We start from the raw sequence: 12,484 nt of genomic DNA on the forward strand, positions 1-12,484 counted from the left end.
GATAGTTGGTTTAGAAAGCAGTAGCAAATGTCAGAAGAAGAAAGCTTCATGTTTTTTTTCAAATACATAAAATACCATGGGAGTCTTATTTCTGGTTAATTTAAAGACCCATTGATCAAACAACCAAAAAAGTAGGCTCCATCTCCCTCGGTTGCCTATGCACGACAGCAACGATGTTAGCCTGAGCCAGATGAGAAGAAATGTGGCACGGGGGACGGTGGGTTAAGGGGGTTTTACTTTTTTGGTCAAAAATTGCATTGTGAATAGATGGGTAGTAGCAGCCTGCTTTGCCTCCTGCAGCCTGCCCCGAGTCCCATAACAATCCACAATTGAATGGGATTTACAGCTTGCTTTTTTTGAATGACAACTAAAGAGGTATGCTAACAGTCGTTCAAGTTCGATTAAATGAGTAGCTTAGTGCGTCACATTTCTTGGGGAATTTTATTAGTCATGCATTGACTGCATCCATTTAATTCTGCCAACAGTGCCTTACTCTGCGTAAATGGAATTTTGAGTCAAATATAAACCATTTTAAAAACTCTTATGGAAGTTGGTTTTGAAACAAATTGCGAATTTGATTTTAAGACCAGTACTCCAATGACACGTTTCTTTAATTTATGGAAAGTTGTTAAAATGGTATCAGTTCCACTTTAAGACTCATCTCCATAGGCTGGCCTAACCTTCCTCCTTGACTTTGTTTCTTCCATGTTGTGGTCAGATATATTTGCTTTGTTTTTTTAAAACGATTTTTCGATGTTATGCCCTTTGAGATTATTCTTGTATAATGAATAGAACTTTACAAACGTAATAAAGTGTTTTAGGTCTACACAGTCACTGGTATTATCAGGCTGTATCACTAATTACATTTGCTCTGACTCAGTACATTTAATTAGCTAGCGACTAGCATTAGTGGCTAACAAGACTTAAGCGGGACGTATCACATTTAACAACGCAAGCTTTCAAGTACAAACCCCAACTAGTCCATGCAGCAATACTGGTATATTGGAAAATACGGTATACCGCCCAGCCCTATCAGACACAAGAGAAATCTGATTGCCGATAGATACCCAGCACCTCCGCCCATGATACTAGCCAGATGGCCACAACAAGATAACTAGTGTAGCTAGCAACATTATAATTAAATCTCAATGGATTAATTTAATGAAGCAGCTGCTGAGCACCAGTGAAGCTAGCTAACTAGGTTTTGTTACTGGTAAATGGTAACGCGAACGGTTAAGCGAATGTTAACTAGCAAGCAAACTGGCAGTGGCAGTGTGGGATAATGGAGAGTGAATTTAAGTATTTCAAATAATCTTGCAAGATATTGCTTTACCAAGCTGGCAACAGTAAGTCATATAGTTTCTAAACCCAGAGGCTCAACATTGTGGGACTTCCGGTAAAACTTGTGTAACAGACCAATCAGGCCAGGCCGGGGTTTGTGAAGTCAATGAGTGAAGTGAAAATTAACAACTAGGGAAGAATTTCTCTCTATATCTAAAGGCACAATCTAGATTCGAGACAATATTTTTAAGTAGCTGAGCATGTTATTACTCCAACCTCATGAAAGTGACAAGCCATGACGTCGCCTACAAGTGTGATTGGGATTTCTATTGGAGAAACAGTTTCTGCCCATCTTCACATGTACGGTCTTTGATTAAGTGTAGTGTGCATTGTGCTGCACTTACCAGCCCATTCGTTTCATATGAAGTGTGTGTGTGTGTGTGTGTGTCTGCCTTGTTCAGTTAACAAGCTAACCTTAAGACAATATTTCTTCAACTAAGCAAAGTTTCTTAACTTGTGGAAGGGCCTCCCGAGTGGCGCTGTGGTCTAAGGCACTGCATCGCAGTGCTAGAGGTGTCACTACAGACCCGGGTTTGATCCCAGGCTGTGTCACATCTGGCCATGATCGGGAGTCCCACAGGGCGGCACACAATTTTTACTAGTATGTTTTAAGACCCCCGCGCCTCCTATCTGTGAGACCAGAAATCAAAGCCTTTGCTTATATCACATTTTTTCGATGGAAAAACATATCTAGGCCTTTATTTCCCCAAAAAGACTGCTTTCATTTGACATGCTCCTATAAAACTTCACGTTGGTGCTCATGGGTCATTTTACATGGAAATGACCTTCAACATAAAACACAAAGTCAAACTTGGTTTGATATGAAACCTGTGTGTGCCCCTCACCTTCCAGTCTGCCTGGGCCAATGGGGAAGTGGTAAAGGGCAACATACTGGTCATGAGAACTCCCGAAATGGCATCCCACACTAACGCCTTGTGACAAGGTGGTGCCCTTCCACTGTCTTGAACCACTGCTGACACTAATGTAGCACCACGATTCTACGAAGAGATGCGGAGTGCTGGAGGGAGACAGGTGGGGGCGGGAGAGAGAGAGAGCGATCGAAAGAAAGAGCTACGCTCAGAAGAGTGGCTGTTTAAGGCCTCTAGTCATCTGTGGGCTCTTTTCCCTCCTCTCCTGGCAGCTTATCAGTAGGTGATTAAACCTGTCACCTTTAATTAGAATATGGTGGAAGTGGAACAGCGCGCTCTCTCTGTGCTGCAGGTGTAGCGACGTACCAGACAGTTAGAATAAAAGACAACGCTTCCTGCGGTGACAGCACATAAGAGAACCTGGAATCCCCTCAGATGCTGGGAACAGATAATACAAATTAAACCTCAGTTAAGGTCATGTTCTAGAAGGGTCTATGGATTTCTATTGACTCGGGATCTACTCCAAAGCAGGTCTCCCCAAACTCAGAAAGCACATGGGACCGATCCCCCGTTGATTGTACTAAATCTCAGAAAAGGAGGCCCAATTCCACACCCAAAAGTCCTATTCCAGTGTTTCCCCTATATTCATTTTGCAGCGGTGGGATGGTCAAATGTTTTCAGTGTAAACTTAAACAACTCAAACCAGATTTTAAAATATGTAATAAATATATTGGAGCGATATTATTTTTTAATAAGATCTTTTAAGCACATGCAGGTACACACACACGTGCTCCGGGTTAGCCTGCCTAACTCCGTGTGGGTGGAATGCGCCGAGAGCTCTTCTCCTGATCTCGCACTCCACTGTGCTCCTGTGGGTCTCTAGCCTCTCAGAAACAAAGTGCCCCAGATAAAACAGCTGGCTCAGTCGCTCACAACCACAGATTTGCTGTCAATCGGGCCAAAGAATGCTTCGGAAAAGAGACGTTAGAGAACTCCCATTGGATGTCTGCATCTCTGGTCCTGCCCATTGTAGTTCAGAGCCCTCATCTTAGTCGCCAGCATTACTCATAGCCTCGGCTGAATGTGCTGAGTAATCCCCTGTGGCCAATAGCCAGACAGCAGGGTTACTGACGGTTGCCATTGATTGCTGATCCCTTGGCACAGAACTGAGGGGGCACATACCAGGAACACAGCCTAAAGGGACAACTGTGTCTTACATCATTGGAACAGCTCACTAAATGTGCATCTCTCTGTCAGTCACTTCCCCCCCCCTCGCTCCGAGTCTCATTCCCTCGCTTTTTACTCCTTTCGGTTCTCTTTCCTTGTTGACTAAATCCTGCATTCTTCCCCCGTTCCATCACTCCTTTTTCTCTTGCTCTCGTTTCTAATCTCCTTCATTCCCCTTTCTCCCTCTTGCAATTGTATCTTGTCTCGAGGAGCACTGCAGCGAACAGTGGCCCACATCCTGGGCCTCCATCTCCATGGTCACCATTCATCTAAACATCATGGCCCCCTTTTGTCACCCAGGACATGGCGGGCAATTCAAACTGCCCTCACAAAGGCTGATAACCCCTATTCACACAACAGCTCACCCATACCTTTCACTGGAGCGCTCCAATAGCAGTATTTGTACCGTTGGTATGTACCATCTTTGCAATTCAGGGAGGGGTGGGGATTTGTGATCGATAAGAGGAGACATTGCATCCACTTTCTCATTGGTGTCCTGTGAAATATTTTACAGGCTTATGGGAGTACAAGGATTTCTAGGAAACATTGCGTATATAGGCTTCTGCAGGACAGGACTAGTTATTGTTCAAGCCCATAAAACCTTGATATGTTCCCCTCTGCTGCAATGGAATCAGTTGTTCCCTTCCCCAACTCTGGCCTTGACCACTCAAAGGCAACAGAACAAACTGACTTTGGACCAGCACAAGAACCTGGAGTCCTTTGTAAACAAGCTATCGTCATCCATAAAAATCAGCAATTCAACACATGCACACTTTCTAATGGTTCAGATAAAAATGGTCTCTTATTGCCGTTCCCCTGCCTTATACTCGGGTCTCAAACAAGGCAGCCATTCAGAAGCGAGCCACTGTAATCTAGCCAACAAATTCTATAGCTGCTGTCTATAATTAGCTCTCCTATCAAAACACTGGCTTCCACTTTCAATCAAACTTTTCAACATCACTTTTCCTAGTAAGACACAGGGACGATTTAACAGCTCTCGCTCTGTGAAACATTCCCACGAAATATGACGTCTCCCTAGGCTGGCGGGAATGTGAGATCTGTGAATGAACAGGTGAAAATTTCGTTCAGAGGCAAGGTGGTTTGAGAAACCAGTGTTTCATCGTCACTTAATGAGATGTGGCATGGTTACTGTTGGATAGATTTAAGGGTTTTAGTGGCCAATATTTGTATTTATTATGCATTCCCATACATTGGCAGCAGCTACTCTTCCTGGGGGTCCAGCAAAAATTAAGGCAGTATACCTTATAATACACTTTTTTTAAACCGTAAAATACGTTTTACAACAGATTTCACAATACATGAATTGTGTGCATTGATTTTGCTTATAGCCAAATTGTGATCCGAACACTACATGATGTTAGTCTTTACCGAAGGCTGGACAATAGATGTTAGACCCGTTGATTGGTTATTGTCAGAACCAAAGGGACTGAACGTGCATGGCTGTATGGGCTAGCAGATGGGGAAATGAGGCCTCAGAACGAGTGGACCTCGTTATTTACAGCATGTATAGTATAAGCCTTGAACAGCTTTTACAGGTGTATTGTGATGGTCAGGACCTGCTAATAAACAGGACGATGGCGAAAGGTGGAGAGGTGCCCTTGCTCCTAGAGAAGCTGAAGACCTCTGGTGCTCCTCTCCCCTGACACGTGTGACGAGGCCCCCGTAGAACTTTTTTTATCACCGTCTGTATCGACCCAAATCAGTACGTCCCAGGACTTGATGTCTATGACATGGCCTGGGCCCTCCGCTGTGTGTGGACGAGGAGGCGGACCAAGGACTCGCGGCACAACCTGCGGCCCAGGGAGGGGCAATGGCGAGCGGGTACAGGAGAGCGGAGGGGCCTGCTGCTCGAGCAAATGGTACCGCTGTTTGTGAGGGACGCGGCTTCCTGGTGAGGTGTGTCTGTGCCGCAAAGGGCCCAATCAGGCGGAGACCAGGAAGTACTGACTGCTAATACGTTACCTGGGAGCAGAGAGCCAGGCTAGCTGAGTGGCAAAACCAAAAGCGGGTTTGTGATCGGTTCAGTGGAAGAGCAACTAGCCAAAAGAGTGCAGTTCAATTCCCGGGGATAATGTAGCCTGTGACCCTTCCTCAGAAGAGTAGATCGATAACTGGATAGAATGTAGAATTGAAATACGGGTAAAGTATTTAGAGTATTACCATATAGCAGCTCCATGCTATTGGTGGTGTTTGCATGAGTCTGACACATGGGTTTGTGTAGTGTCCAGTGAGTCTTTCCTATGAGGTTTATTGAGATCGAGGAAAATGTTCAGTCATCCATTTTCCGATATAGCAGGCCATCGTAGACCAACACAGCAGAATATTATTCTACACGTCCACCTTTACTCTCCTGTCTGGAGCAGGTTTTGGAATTTGCCTCAAGGAGGAAGTGAAATCCACATATACAACTCTGGCATGACCAATGATGCAGTGTTGAGAGCCTGCTACAGTGCCTTCAGAAAGTATTCATACACCTTGACTTATTCCACATTTTGTGTTACAGCCTGAATTTTAAAAAATGATTAAATTGTTTCCTCACCCATGTACACAAAATACCCAATAACAAAGTAAAAACATGTTTTTAGACATTTTTACAAATGTATTGAAAATGAAATACACAAATATCTAATTTACATAAGTATTCACACCCCTGAGTCAATACATGTTAGAATCACCTTTGGCAGCGATTACAGCTGTGAGTCTCTCTGGGTAAATCTAAGAGCTTTTTGCACACCTGGATTGGACCATTTTCTAAGCTCTGTCAAATTGGTTGTTGATCATTGCTATACAACCATTTTTTTATTCTGTACATGGTTCCTTCTTTTCACTCTGTCATTAAGGTTAGTATTGTGGAGTAACTACAATGTTTGTTGATCCATCCTCAGTTGTCTCCCATCACAGCCATTAAACTCTGCAACTGTTTTAAAGTCAGCATTGGCCTCATGGTGAAAATCCTGAGCGTTCTCCTTCGGCAACCGAGTTAGGAAGGACGCCTGTATCTTTGTAGTGACTGGGTCTATTGATATACCATCCAAAGTGTAACTAATAACTTCACCACGCTCAAAGGGAAATTCAATGTCAGCTTTTTATTTATTTTTACCCATCTACCAATAGGTGCCCTTCTTTGTGAGTCATTGGAAAACCTCCCTGGTCTTTTTGGTTGAATATTTGTTTGAAATTCACGTAAATGTTTTACTTAACCAGGCAATGACCTTACAGATAATTATATTTGTGAGGTACGGAGACAAGGTAGTCATTCAAAAATCACAGTTATTGCACAAAGAGTGAGTTCATGCAACTTATGTGACTTGTTAAGGACACTTTTACTCCTGAACGTTTTTAGGCTTGCCATAACAAAGGGGTTGAATGCTTATTGACTCAAAATTACACCTTGACATTATGGGGTATTTTGTTTTGGACAGTGATACAATCTAAATTGAATCCATTTTAAATGTAGGCTGTAACAACAAAATGTAGGAAAAAGTCAATGGGTGTGAATACTTTCTGAAGGCACTGTGGTTCCTCCTCTGACCTCTAAAACTTTCTCTCCCTCAAATAAAACCAAAACTGCTCCTCTTCACACAGAGGGAGGAATGAGAGCTTAATCCCTCCCACCATCCATCCATCCGGAGACTGAGAATCTTGTTTTTAATGAAAAGCACTATACAAAATAAATCTATTAGAATTATTATTCCTGCTCGGACTCCACTACGGGCCCCCAGCACAGAGCAGGTCAAACCCTTCCAGCATTCCTTTCTTAGCAGGCGCTCCATATCACAGACCCCGGGTGGTGGGAGGTCAACTCAGATCCTACTATCTGACAAGGGAGCCTACCAATTCATTACTCAAACGGACTGGAAGTACTAGGAAGTCGAGAGGCTATAGTGTAAATGTGTGTGTGTGTGTGTGTGGGGGGGGGTGATCATATTAGGAAAGTTCTTGACACCCATGCCAACAACTCCATAATGGTGTTGTCATACTTGCTGTGTAAAATGACTAATACAGTACTTCAATAGGCCTATTTAAAAAAGTATATAATAATAAATCGCCGAATGATAAGAAATAGGTAGGCTGTGAGGAAGCTGGTGGGAGGAGCTATAGGAGGATGGGCTCATTGAAACGGAACAAGTCAAGCATGTGGTTTCAATGGTTGATATGTGCTATGCAATCCATTCATTACAATGAGCAAATCCTCCTATAGCTCCTCCCATCCGCCTCCACTGATTGATTTGTCAACCACAGCCTCTCTTTTGATCAGGATTTGTTTTTGTTTTATAGCAGTGCAAATAACTCTCCTCTCCAAAGGGCAAACTCAAACACACACGTCGTAGTTCGATAAACTTTGGACTACTTGACCTTAGCCGAGGAACGGGCTAATTTCAACTCAATTGTCTGTGGTCACCAAATTCCTCTATTGCGCAGGCCTGTATAATGTTACATAGCCATCTGACTATTCCTCGAAACAAAACGAATGAAATCCCATATTAACAAAACATGGCTGAAGAACTACAAAACAGTCCGACTTAACTCGGACCTCTGAATGCAAAGAGATTGGTTTAAAAAAAAAACAGAAAAATCTATAGGCCCGAATAGCCTACAATTCACCAAAATGTGTGAAAGACTAGACGTGTGTCTAACTACAAGACCGTCTCGAACGTGATAACTGGCAGACATAAATACAACAGTGACAATTGACAGAGTGGAGAACAGGAAAGGCAAACCGTGGCTGTTTGTCAATATGTCAGAGAGCCTTTACACCCGTAGAGGAAACAGTTGACAAATTCACTGCTCCATGCGCTGAGCGATGTTTGATAGCGTAGTACACGATACCACACGCACTCCAACATAGGAGTGGCCACAATGCGGACTTCACTCATTCTCAGCGCAAGCACAAATGAATGCCTATTTATTAAGGGACATGTCATCCTATCTGTGTAGTTACATTATTGGACGAAATACTTGCTTTTGTAAGACACTTGCATCACAAACGATGATGGGTATGGTGCGCAGTCTATATTCCATTTTGAAGTTCAAAATTAATGTTCACTGAAAACAGAAAACGCACGAACTCGAGACATGCAACTTGATAGAATTGGAAAATGTAGACTTGATTAAAATAGGTCATAACACTTCGATGGGTAGGCCATAAAAACGTCCTCCCGAAACCGTTCAGTTTCTGTAGGAAACAAATATCAAAACATGGTGACGGATTAAAAACATGCCTTGCACTCCAGCCGCCCCTTACTAGTGGGATACTATGGGCCTATTGGCATTATGCCGGAAGCTTTGAAATAAGACTAACTGCCATGTAAATAAAATGTCGAAATGGCGATAGGATAGTCTAGCCTATAACCTATTACGCAGTACCTAACGAATATTATGCGTCTTAACTCTTTTGACATGGGCCTTGACCGATACTAGTGCAAAATTCTCCCTGAATAGAGGGGAAATGACAGATCGTTAGGTGATGTAACGTAGCCAACCATAAGACCTGGTTTTATTTGTTATTCGTCAAAAAAACATTAAACTTTCTCGGCCCACAACATAGGGCTATTACGCATGGCATGGGGACACTATATTTCCAAATTGCTTTAGACATTTTCGCCAATGAATGCTACCTTCTGTCCAGTCACATGTAATTGTGAACAAATGAATGAAAAACAATAGAACACTGCCAGTAATTGGCACAGATGAAAAACGCTTTGATAATGATATATTCTAAAAGTACACTTATTGGGCACATTAATTAAGATTAGAGATGTATTTTACGCAAGAGGGTTAATTCTCCCAGAAGAGCTTGGCCTGGCCTGACCAAGCCCCAGTCCACACAGAAAGATTGCAAACCCGTTTGCTACACATTTTTTCCTTGTCTGAACGAGATTCACTTATTACCCCCACTTCACTCCCAACTACCCATTTAAACCTGGAAAACAACTGTTATACGGAACATTGTTTTCCTTGCCACACCACACCATCATAGTCAGTTAACGTAAATTGATTTCATTTTTGAACCGTTTAACCAAATAAAACATTGGCTAAATGAACTGGTACATACCATAGCATTCCTCCCTCTTCTCTCGTTCACTCCTTTCTCTCCAACGTTCTCCTTCGCAACTCGCAAAAACAGCACTTCCAAACGCCTCGAGAATTTAACAAAGAGGAAATTCTACTCCTCGATCAGTCACATAAATATCGACATTCCCCTTTTGAACACTCGGTATATTTTTTTTTACCCTGAAATCAAGACTCCATTTTCACAAGTAGCCTATTAACTTTTCGGTGCCATCTGCATGTGGGAGTTCCTCTTCATGCCTTTTGACACAAAACACCTAAATTATCTCGAAAAAGGCAATAGAACTTCAATTTCTTGTCCCCTGGATGTTCGCGTTAGGAAAGAGGGGCGTTGAAAAGACTTGAGTCGTTGTGTTTTGCCTCTTGGTTCACCACGTTGTTTTGACCAATTGTCATTTCCTTTGTTGTGTCCAATATACAGATATGCCCATACGCGTACACATCGTATGCGGTGTTAGTTGATGCGCAGTGCTCAATTGATAATTACAACCCTAAATGTTGTGTTTCCCATGAGTATCGCTTCACAGACTGCCCAAATGTATGACCGTGTGTAAAGTGTATTTTTTTCAGCTTCCCAATAATGGCGGCCCGGCCCTTCTCCCGAATATAGCCTCTCCTCCTCCGTCCTATTCCGAGAGGATAGAGAGAGAGCTGTAGTCTCGCCCAGTGGCGCATGGACACAATTACAACACGCTCATTATGTTCCTAAATACAATAATTGCTTATATTCTCCTAATAATTAGTGAGTCATCATAATTCGTTTTCATTTTTTGCTGTATTAATAATATACTTTTTTTTAATTAAAGGGGGCAATCTGCATTTTCTACATCCATTTTTGGATATACCAATTGATTCTTGAAGAATTTAGCTTTTATATATATATATATATATATAAATGCCTCAGGAGCTCAGTTTAACTGTCAGACCCCATCAGGATACAAAATATAAGCTTGTTATACTACAATGTTTGTAAACAAAGTACATGTAAAACACTATAACTCACAAAACGTGGTCAAATTACACCAAGTATACAAAACATTAAGAATACCTGCTCTTTCCTTGACATGATCAGGTGAAAGCTATGATCCCGTATTGATGTCACTTGTTAAATCCACTTCAAACCAGTGTAGATGAAGGGGAGGAGACAGGTTAAAGGATATTTAAAAACCCTGAAATAACTGATACCTGGATTGTGTATGTGTGCCATTCAGAGAGGATGGAAATATGTAAGTGCCTTTGAATGGGGTATGTTAGTTGGTGCCAGGCACACCGGTTTGTGTCAAGAACTGCAATGCTTCTGGGTTTTTCACGCTCAACAGTTTCCCATGTGTATCAAAAATGGTCCACGACCCAAAGGACATCCAGCCAACTTGACACAACTGTGGGAAGCATTAAAGTCAAGGTGGACCAGCATCCCTGTGGAATGCTTTCCACACCTTGTAGAGTTAATTCCTGATGAATGAAGGCTGTTCTTTGGAAAAGGGGAGTGTGAAACTCAATATTAGGAAGGTGTTCTTAATGTTGGCTATACTCAGTGTATAATTTTGATATCATGGACAGTTGGCCCTTGCATCCACAGCTCTGTCTATGAATTGTAGAGTGGTTACATTTCCCCAGCCTCATCCCTCAGCTTTGGCTAAAAACAGGGTTTCGGGGGAAAAACCTTTGTTATTGTTTCAACTGCTGATTGCCCCATTAACTGCACATGCCTTTAATTGATAGAATAATTAGGAAATGAGGTCAATGCCATTTAGGACAAGAAATTAGATGCAACTTGCAAGAACTGGAAAAACACTTCCAGCAAAATTTGTATTTAAAAAAAAAAAAATGTCTGTGCAATTTTAATAAATCTCCAAGAATTAACCCCAACTTTTGCAGTGGAACACATGTATCCATGTTCGTCAATTATAGATATAACCCATTTTCACAGTATCATGTCAGTTATGCATTCACCACGAAAGTACTCCGTTAAATAGCATACTTGTATTGCATTTGATGTATTTGACATAAAATGCAACGGATGTCTAACTTTACTAGCTTCACTGACTTCCGTGCATAAATCATTTACAAATCTTACTTCCCAACATTAACTAATCATTTATCTGATCCAGCACACAGGGAGAATGGGAAAGAGAATATTATTATTTAGCCATTCAGAAAATCTATAAACTCAACAAGGTTATTCCCGGTCCTCTGGCTCCCCAATGGTGGAACACACTCCCTCACGACGCCAGGACAGCGGAGTCAATATTCCGGAGACACCTCCTCTTTAATCTTACTCTTAAAAGATTTAGATGCCTATTGTAAAGTGGATGTTCCACTGATGTCATAAGGTGAATCAATTTGTAACTGATAAATTGTAAATGACTTAAATGTAAATGTAAACTTTTTCATGCCAATGGCTGAGAAGAACTTTTTCACCAGTCGTCCTGATTATAACACGTCAGCTTAAATACTATGGCCTTCCCCAAGAGTACACGACTAAATATGATTGTTGTTCTACTATGCCTGATGAAGACCTAAGGGTGGAAACGTTGTAAATAAATATCACCTGGGAGCATGAGCAGCAGCGAACGGAATTTTCCTTTCTGTTTTCCATGAGTTTGCCTACAACTCCTGCACCTGTGGAAGGTACCTGGATGGCTTATGTTCTTCAGCTTTTGTTCTACAACTCAAAACGATGTTTATTGGCTTGGGGACTTTGTTATGCATTGAATCTGTCCCTGTTTCTCTCTCTCTCACACACACACGCACACACGCACGCACACACACACACACCCACCCACCCACCCCCACACACACACACACACACCCACCCACACACACACACACACACACACACACACATCCAAATCCGGCTGTGACTAACTGATCGTTATGTATTCATTTGGGTGTTGGATAACTTTCTTTATTGGCTGAACATTTTATCATAATTACTTTGCTAAATATCCTAA

The 12,484-nt window shown here is 42.1% G+C and overlaps 1 protein-coding gene across 1 annotated transcript in view; it reads right to left on the minus strand.

Annotated features, from left to right (window-relative positions):
* The window catches only part of LOC118385905 (rho GTPase-activating protein 35-like), a 90,398-nt gene extending 80,190 nt beyond the window's left edge, over positions 1–10,208 (minus strand). The window contains exon 1 of the mRNA XM_035773129.2: positions 9,514–10,208. The gene's annotated coding sequence lies outside the window, so the exon portion shown is untranslated. The remainder of the gene's footprint in view (positions 1–9,513) is intronic.
* Positions 10,209–12,484: the final 2,276 nt, after the last annotated feature.

The sequence above is a fragment of the Oncorhynchus keta genome, chromosome 1 (assembly GCF_023373465.1).
Source record: "Oncorhynchus keta strain PuntledgeMale-10-30-2019 chromosome 1, Oket_V2, whole genome shotgun sequence".
Lineage (NCBI taxonomy): Eukaryota > Metazoa > Chordata > Actinopteri > Salmoniformes > Salmonidae > Oncorhynchus > Oncorhynchus keta.